Below are 9,083 nucleotides of genomic sequence, written 5' to 3'. Positions count from 1 at the left end.
CATGGTGACGGTTTAGACAGGCATGCTTCTCTTAAATGTCTTTGTTCACTTTACGGTTTGTAACGTGTTTAAAAGGTTTTGCAGTTTGTTGCACATCATACACCCGGGACGGATGGACGGCCATGGCCACTCATGGACTTTGTCATTGGCATGTTTTTATTTTTAAGACCATACGGAGACTTCTTCCTCCATATTAATCAGCCTATAGGAAAAGAAAGAAACTTTGACTTTGAGCCGAGGCACTTCTCAAGTTTTGAGACTTGGCGCGAGTTAAATTTCGACCAAAGTCGATTTGTCTTTGAGTTAATTTACATAGCCTTCGATAACGCTATTTGACTTGTGTGAATTGTAGCGTTTTGATGTCGCTACATTATATTTCCATATTTCAGAGGCAAATTCCCCCCCTCCACACTCATTTCTGCTTTATCGTAATAGACTATTGTTGCATTTAATGTCTCTTATTTATCTTGCTTTGTTTTTCTGTGAGCTATTATTATTTTTATGTCTTCCTGTTGTGCTTAGTTACCAGCATTCTCTGTCTGTAAATAGCTATGATGTCTTGCTCTACATTCGTTCCCTCCCTCTAACCACAGCAAGCCACAACCTCAGCACAACGATGCACTTAAACATTTACACCGTGTTTATATAGAGGGAACTTTTTCTCTTTCCCCCTCTCTGCTCATATCGGATGAACATGAGTTTGCATGCAAGCAAACTCATGCTTGCATGAGTTTGCAAATTGGTTCAGAGGAAGAGTGGCGCGCTGTTCATTCAGGAGGCTCATGCGGATATTTTCAGAACCACAAAGTTCTGCTCATTTCTGTGATTCAGAATATAGCTAATGAACAACCAGAATTCAGTTTAGAAGAAAAGGAGACAACCAATCAATCAAGTCTACTTGCATGGTATATTTCAGCGATAAGGCGGTTCGAAGTGCCTTGGGTCATAAAAACGACATTCAGTCAAAGATTGAGAAACGACATTACATTAGGACCGGTTCCCTCATCAGAATCATCAACACACGTCAAATATTTTGATCAATGTTTCATTTGTTATGGTTCAAAAGAAACTCTAAGCCAGTGGGTTTTTATCTTTGATTTGAAGGAGCTCAGTGTTTCGGCTGTTTTGAAGTTTTCGGGACGTTTGTTCCAGATTTGTGCTGCGCAGAAGAAGTTGGATGCAGCTCACAATCAACCAAAAACTCACTCTTTGCAATTTTTCTCGATTGCTTTTGTGCAGCTGCCAACTCGAGTTCCACGTTTTCAAAATTGCCGACACGCAGACAGTAACGGAGGCGCCTCTGGTCAAAGTGACACGTTTTGTCTGCAGAAGGCTTTAACCGGGCCGAAACACGGAAAAACGTGAAACGGAAGCAGATGTTTCATTCAAATAACACGACGTGTCGCCAAGTGTCTGAGCTGTTCCGGTCAGTCACTGCACCATGGTAACATATTGCTTTGTGTTCAGTCCATTTCTTATATTTCTACAGAGACTGAAAAATTGAATCCAGAATCAGAAATGCTTCGATGCAAATTTTAGCGATTTCAGGATTTTATAAAAATTTTTTCCCAACTCCGGCTGAAATCCTTAATGCTGCACATATTCCAGTAATTATCAAAATAGAAACGAGTAAAGGCTTGAAATGCGTAATAATTCTGAAAGAAAAAAAGAATAAATTTCATTTTTAGAACTGAATCACTGAAACAGACGAACTGTTTGAAGATGTCAGATTTTACTCGAAACTTCAGACAGAACTGAACCCGATTCGGAGCCTTATTTTTGTCACAAGCAGCCTGACACAAATGCACAAATTGTTGTTGAAAAGGTTGATGCACAGAGTGTTCATAACGTGTCTTTTCACATAATTTCATGTTTGCTTTTCACCTGTTTGTTTATTCTTTAGAATAAGTAGAGTTGCTACTCTTCTACCTCAAAGGGAGTCAGTTGAGGTCACTGCATTCTGGGCTCATCTTTCGAAGGTTTTCTGGGTACCCTCCGCTAGCAGAAGGCCCCTGCAGCAGACCAAGATCTGCCTGCAGGGACTCGATTGCCACTTTACGATCACCCAGGAGGAGCTGGACGGATTCCCTTTTCGACCTTCTTCCCTTTTCCACCTGACCTCGTAGTAGCGAAACACAAAAGGTGACTTTTCCCTTCGCCTAACGTTTCGTGGCTGAAGCGTACCCTTTCTTTGCAGCCCATCCACCTCTAAAACAGGTGGGTGGGAACTTTAATCTGCTGAGGGAATCTTTTCTAAGCAGGTTTTCCTTGCTTTGACTTAAATGGTGCACATATTCCAGTAATTATCAAAATAGAAACGAGTAAAGGCTTGAAATGCGTAATAATTCTGAAAGAAAAAAAGAATAAATTTCATTTTTAGAACTGAATCACTGAAACAGTGTCATGTTCTGTGTTGTCTGTGTATTTATTTAGAGTTTTCCTTGTCCTTGAGTCTCTTCGTTGTCCTGTCTTCCCCTTAATTGTTCCCAGGTGTGTCTCGTTTCTGTGATTCCCCTCCCATGTATTTAATGCCACCTGTGTGTCTGCGTCTCTGTCGGGTCCTTGTCGTTACTTGCCGCCCTTGGCGTTTGTCGTGCCGTTCCTGTGTGCCCTGTCTACCTTTCGTCCCTCGTTAACCGGTTGCTACCGGCGTCGAGCCCTGGCTTTAGCTCGGCCGTGCTGCCCGGCTTTGGGACTGTTTTTGGACTGAGTGTTGCCTTATTAAATTCATTATTCATCATATCTGGGTCTACAGCGTCTGCCTCACCACCATCCACACCACTTTATGACAGAAGGACCCGACCACACTGAACGGTGAGGCACGCTACTTTTCGTTATGGACCCAGAAGGATTATGGAGAGCGATCGAGGACTATTTGGCAGTGTTGGCAAGTCCGTATTCAGCCCGACGGCGGCTGAATACGTCCACACGCCTGGTCCTCCTGCTGGATCAGTGGATCCCGCGGCTTCCGCATCTGGGACTGGCGGAATTACAACAAGAGGCAGAGTGGCAATTCCAGACAGCAGCGGCCGTGCTGAAAGGTAACCCTCTGCCTCCCAGTCTGCACAGTCTCTCCGCCAGCCCAGACCCGGGACCAGCAACTCCAGTCGGCGCACCCGAGGCCGAATCAGCCGGCGTTCCAGCCGGCGCACCCGAGGCCGAATCAGCCGGCGTTCCAGCCGGCGCACCCGAGGCCGAATCAGCCGGCGTTCCAGCCGGCGCACCCGAGGCCGAACCAGCCGGCGCACCCGAGACCGAGACTCCCAGTGTTCCTACCGAGACTCCCAGTGTTCCTTCCGAGACCCCGACTCCCGAAACCCCCTGCGTTCCTTCCGAGACCTCCAGCGTTCCACCCGAGACCTTGACCTCCAGCGTTCCACCCGAGACCTTGACCTCCAGCGTTCCACCCGAGACCCTGACCTCCAGCGTTCCACCCGAGACCCTGACCTCCAGCGTTCCACCCGAGACCCTGACCTCCAGCGTTCCACCCGAGACCCTGACCTCCAGCGTTCCACCCGAGACCCTGACCTCCAGCGTTCCACCCGAGACCCTGACCTCCAGCGTTCCACCCGAGACCCTGACCTTCTGCGTTCCACCCGAGACCCTGACCTTCTGCGTTCCACCCGAAACCCTGACCCCCAGTGTTCCACCCGAGACCCAGACCCCCTGTGGTCCACCAGAGACCCTGCCTCGGGGGGCTCATCATCGCCACCTCCAGGGCCGCGGACGGCCGCCGGACCGCCTCCTGGGTTCCCGCCTCCAGCGCCGCGGATGGCCGCCGGACCGCCTCTGTGGTTCCCGCCTCCGGGGTTCCCGCCTCCAGCGCCGCGGACGGCCGCCGGACCGCCTCCATGGTTCCCGCCTCCGGGGTTCCCGCCTCCAGCGCCGCGGACGGCCGCCGGACCGCCTCTGTGGTTCCCGCCTCTGTGGTTCCCGCCTCCAGTGCCGCGGTCGACCGCCGGACCACCTCAGTGGTTCCCGCCTCCTTTGCCTCCGCCCACCCTGTGGGTAGTTTTTTTTTTTTTTGTTGTTTATGGACTCTTGGCCCTTCTTGTTTTTCCGCCCACGATGGTGGGTTGTTTTTTGTTAGTTTGGACTCTGGCCCGCCGTCCGGCACCCCTCCACCCACCCTTGTTGGGTTTTTTGGGGGTTTTTTTTCTTGGGCGTCTGGTAGCCGCCCTTGAGGGGGGGTACTGTCATGTTCTGTGTTGTCTGTGTATTTATTTAGAGTTTTCCTTGTCCTTGAGTCTCTTCGTTGTCCTGTCTTCCCCTTAATTGTTCCCAGGTGTGTCTCGTTTCTGTGATTCCCCTCCCATGTATTTAATGCCACCTGTGTGTCTGCGTCTCTGTCGGGTCCTTGTCGTTACTTGCCGCCCTTGGCGTTTGTCGTGCCGTTCCTGTGTGCCCTGTCTACCTTTCGTCCCTCGTTAACCGGTTGCTACCGGCGTCGAGCCCTGGCTTTAGCTCGGCCGTGCTGCCCGGCTTTGGGACTGTTTTTGGACTGAGTGTTGCCTTATTAAATTCATTATTCATCATATCTGGGTCTACAGCGTCTGCCTCACCACCATCCACACCACTTTATGACAAACAGACGAACTCTTTGAAGATATCGGATTTTACTCGAAACTTCAGACAGAACTGAACCCGATTCGGAGCCTTATTTTTGTCACATGCAGCCTGACACAAATGCACAAATTGTTGTTGAAAAGGTTGATGCACAGAGTGTTCATAACGTGTCTTTTCACATAATTTCATGTTTGTTTTTCACCTGTTTGTTTATTCTTTCACCCACTTTACCTGGACTGGATCGAACAGAAGTTCCCTGAGACATTTATTCAGAGTTGAATCTCTAGCACATGGCGTCCTTCGTCTCGTCGACACCAGCGTAATCTGACCTTTGACAAGTGCAAGAAAAATAGAGGTGTGTTAAAGCCAGCATGTTATAAATACAAGTTCCTCCACAGTGAAAGTGAATGATTTGTGGTTTAGAAAAAAAGAAATACAGTTGGGTGAGAGGAAGCAAGTGAGACTGAAAGTGAGAAAACTAGGAAGCAAACGTATAGACACAACACAATATGAGGTATAAACTATTGATATTCAGAAGATCATGCTAATGCCACCGTAGCACATAGACACAGATAGATAAAGAAATTGTGCTCAAGAGTTCAAAAGTACAAGTGTGTTAGCTCGCACTAAAAGTATGTATCTTGGGCCGAACAGGAAATAACTAAATAACAAACATCTTGCAGGTGAAAATCTGGGAAGTGTCATTTTTTTCCTCCAACTTTCGTTTCAGCTGAAACGAAAATGAAAATGAAATGAATGAACCAGGAAAATGAAACATATGAAAAATGTGCTTATTGTTGGAGATGAGGCAGTAAATGGAATCAGATGCCAGGAAAACGAGGAGGATGACACGGTATCTGATCCAACTCACCAACCCCTCTCTCTAAGCACTGACCCGCCAAGTATTGAGACTTTAGTTGTGCATGTTTTTGCTAACGATCTGGCAAAACAAAGATCAGAGATTCTGAAGGAGGACGTTACCACTCTTTTGACATGTATTGATAAAATTGAAACTGAAGTTATTTCTCAGTGGTCCAACTCCATCACCTCGACGGGGAGACGAAAATGGCTGATTAAAGCCTGTGACCTTCATTCATAACCTGAGGATCTATTGGCAGCGTTTCCACCTGCGCTATCTTAACAAACATGGGATAAAGCTACTCTCTGCAAACCTTCGCTTCAGAAGAACAGGCTCAAGGATGTCTGACTACCCTCTGCATTTCAGAAACAAACTATTTCAAACAGACTGACACAACATCGACTGCAGACGATGTTGACTGGTTCGCTTCCTTCCTCATTCTCTGCATTCACAAAATGCCTATAAAGAAATGTCTTCTGGACCCGATGTTCTCAAATTTACCGGATGGAACGAGTCAGCATGTTCGGCTCGGCACTTCTCTTTATTTAGCCGCCTGCCTCTGACTCCCCAGAGGATCCATCACTCTGCGTTTCTGAGGTCTGAGACCCGGATCCAGATATTATCTTTACACCTGTCTGCCTCCAGAACGTCTCTGTTCGCAGGAACTGCAAAGCAGGACATTACCTGTCCGGATCACTACAAGAAAATTTACAAAACACAGAAATACAGAATGCAGCGGCCTTAATTCAAACCTCAGACTAAACTATCTGCCTCCAGCTCACTTAAACTGGCCCTTTCTAAATACCAGATCTCTCTGTGCTGAAGCTCTATTAACTACTGACTTCATCACTCAGCATAATATCGATGCCATGTTTCTGGCAGAAACATGGTTGAATGACAATAATGAATCACCTGAATCAATTAGCTTTACGCTGCTAATTGAATCAGCGCCTCCTAACTACAACTTTTTAAGTGAGAATAGAAAACATAAAAAAGGAGGAGGCGTGGCTTCAATATTTAAGAATATCATAAGTTGTAGTAAAAATATTTTGGGTCATTTCACCTCTTTTGAGTATCTTGGAAAATTGAGGTAAAAGGCCACAAATGAACTTTGACACTGACTTTATACAAAACTCCAACATACGTGGAAAATTTCTTCACTGACTTTATGAACTTTTATCTCTCATATGCATTGATTAGGACTGTTTAATAACTATCAGTGATTTCAACATCCATGTTGACAAGCCCTGAGACAAGCAGGCAAATAAGCTCTTTCATATAATTAGAGCGTTTTGGTTTAACGCAACATGTCAAACAAGCAACACACACTGGACCTGGTTATCAGTAAGGGTGTGATTGTTCCCAGTGTCTCTGTAACTGATGTCGCTCTGTCGGATCACTTTCCTGTTATCTTTGGAAGCACTTTATCCGTTAACCCACTTGGACAAACAGCTACTATCACAAACCGTTCTTGCACAGAAAACACAGCAGAAACATTTAATCAAATCTACTCTTCCTCCTCGCCCTCAAGCTGTAATGATGTAGATGAGTTGGTAGAAGCTTCAGATATCCCTGCTGCAGAATTACAGGCCGATCTCCAACCTCCCATTCATCAGGAAGATTATTGAAAAAGCTGTTTACACAGTTAAATATCTTCCTAATGATAACCAGCCGCTTTGATGTCTTTCAGTCTGGTTTCCACTCTCACCACAGTACTGAGAATGGCCTAGTCAAAGAGTGCAATGACATTCATCTAAACACAGACTGTGGAAGAACCACAGTGCTGGTTCTGTTGGACCTCAGTGCAGCTTCTGACACTGTTGATCATGACATATTACTGAATCGACTGGAGAGTTGGGTCGGACTCTCCGGTCCAGTGCTCAGCTGGTTCAAATCTTACTTAAAGACCTGGGATTTCTTTGTTTCTGTAGAAAACTTCTCATCAAAGAGGTCAGAAGTCACATGTGGGGTTCCCCAAGGTTCAATCCTCTTACTCAATATTTATATGCTCCCACTAGCTCAGGTTATAACAGGAAATAATATTAGCTACCATAACTATGCAGATGACACACAGCTCTACATTACGATGTCACCAGGTGACTCAGAGCCCATCCAGTCACTGAACAGATGCTTAGAACAGATTAATGTGTGGATGTGCCAAAACTTTCTCCAGCTGAACAGAAACAAAACTGAAGTTATTATCTTTGGACCTAAAGAGGAACGATCTAGAGTCAATGCACGGCTTCAGTTACTACAGCTGGAAACTAGAGATCAGGCTAAAATTTGACCTGAACCTTCAGAGTCACATAAAGACAAAGTTGGCCTTCAATCACCTGAAGAACACTTAGAGGAGTAGAGGACTAATGTCTCAACGAGATCTAGAGAAACTGATCCCTGCGTTTATGTTCAGTCGCATTGATTGTTGCAGCAGCGTCTTCACAGGTCTGCCTAAAAAAGTCAATCCTCCAGCTGCAGCTGATACAGAACGCTGCTGCTGGAGTTCTCACTAAAACCAGAAAGAACCAGTTCTAAAGTCCCCTACACTGGCTCCCTCGGAGAACAGTCTTTAAAATACTGTTGTTAGTTTATACATCACTCAACGGTTTAGCATCACAACACGTTAGAGATCTGCTGTTGTTGTTTCATCAATTCAAGAACACCCAGGTCTTCTGGTTCTGGTCTTCCCTCAATCCTCAATCTCAATGAGGAGAAGCAGCAAATCTTATTAAAACACATTCATTGTGAAAAACCAAAGCAACTCCAGACAGCAGCTAGGAAGTGAGAGTTTGCACAGAAAGGAGTCTCCCAAATGGGAAATGGTCTGAAGCTTACCAGCTCATTACGACAGATTGGCTTAAGGAACACAAATCTATGAGTGGCAGGGGTGTGTGTGTGTGCGTGTGTGTGAGAGAGAGCAAGACGGGCTACAAACCTTGCACCAGTTCTGTCAGGAGAAATGGCCCAAATTCCAGCAGGCTATTGAGAGAATCTCGCTGAAGAAAACCCAAACCACCTGACCGAGACGTCCTCAGTAGGGCTGCAGGATTTACTGGAAAAAAACTGACAGTGATTTTTTTTTTTTTTTGTTTATACCAACCCTGCGATATATGTATGAAAAACTGTATGAATTTTCAACAGCTTCCTTGAAGAGGCCCTTATGTCTGCCATCTTGTCCACAGTTAACCTGCTGCTTTTTCAGAATGCAACTAGTACATTTATTTTATGTATTTGAGAATTATTCTTATTGCTGTTGGAGATGTTATTAGTGGATACTGCAATGATAACATCAGCTGTCGCATATGCACATTTTCTTCTTTCTTCTCATTCTCATCTTCGCTTCCGTCACTCTGTGACCTTTAACCTGTTTGGAAATTTTATTTATGTCTGACAACAGCTGGAATAGATTAACTAACAACGACTTCCCTTCTGATAATACTTTGCAATAAGAATAATGCACACGCTGACATTGCGATGAAATGCAACGCCACTCCTGAGTCGCCGTTTTTCCAACATTTTTAAGCTAACCGGACATTTAGTTTTACAGCACCGGACGCAGTGACAATGTGAAGAATGAAACCTTTACGGCCGTTCAGGATGCTGTTCCTGAAACCACATAAAAAATGTGGCAAGCACTTCTCATAAAAAAAGAAAAAAACAA

Source organism: Xiphophorus couchianus, chromosome 8 (genome assembly GCF_001444195.1).
Source record: "Xiphophorus couchianus chromosome 8, X_couchianus-1.0, whole genome shotgun sequence".
NCBI classification, from domain to species: Eukaryota; Metazoa; Chordata; class Actinopteri; order Cyprinodontiformes; family Poeciliidae; genus Xiphophorus; species Xiphophorus couchianus.
This window is presented reverse-complemented; position numbering follows the sequence as displayed.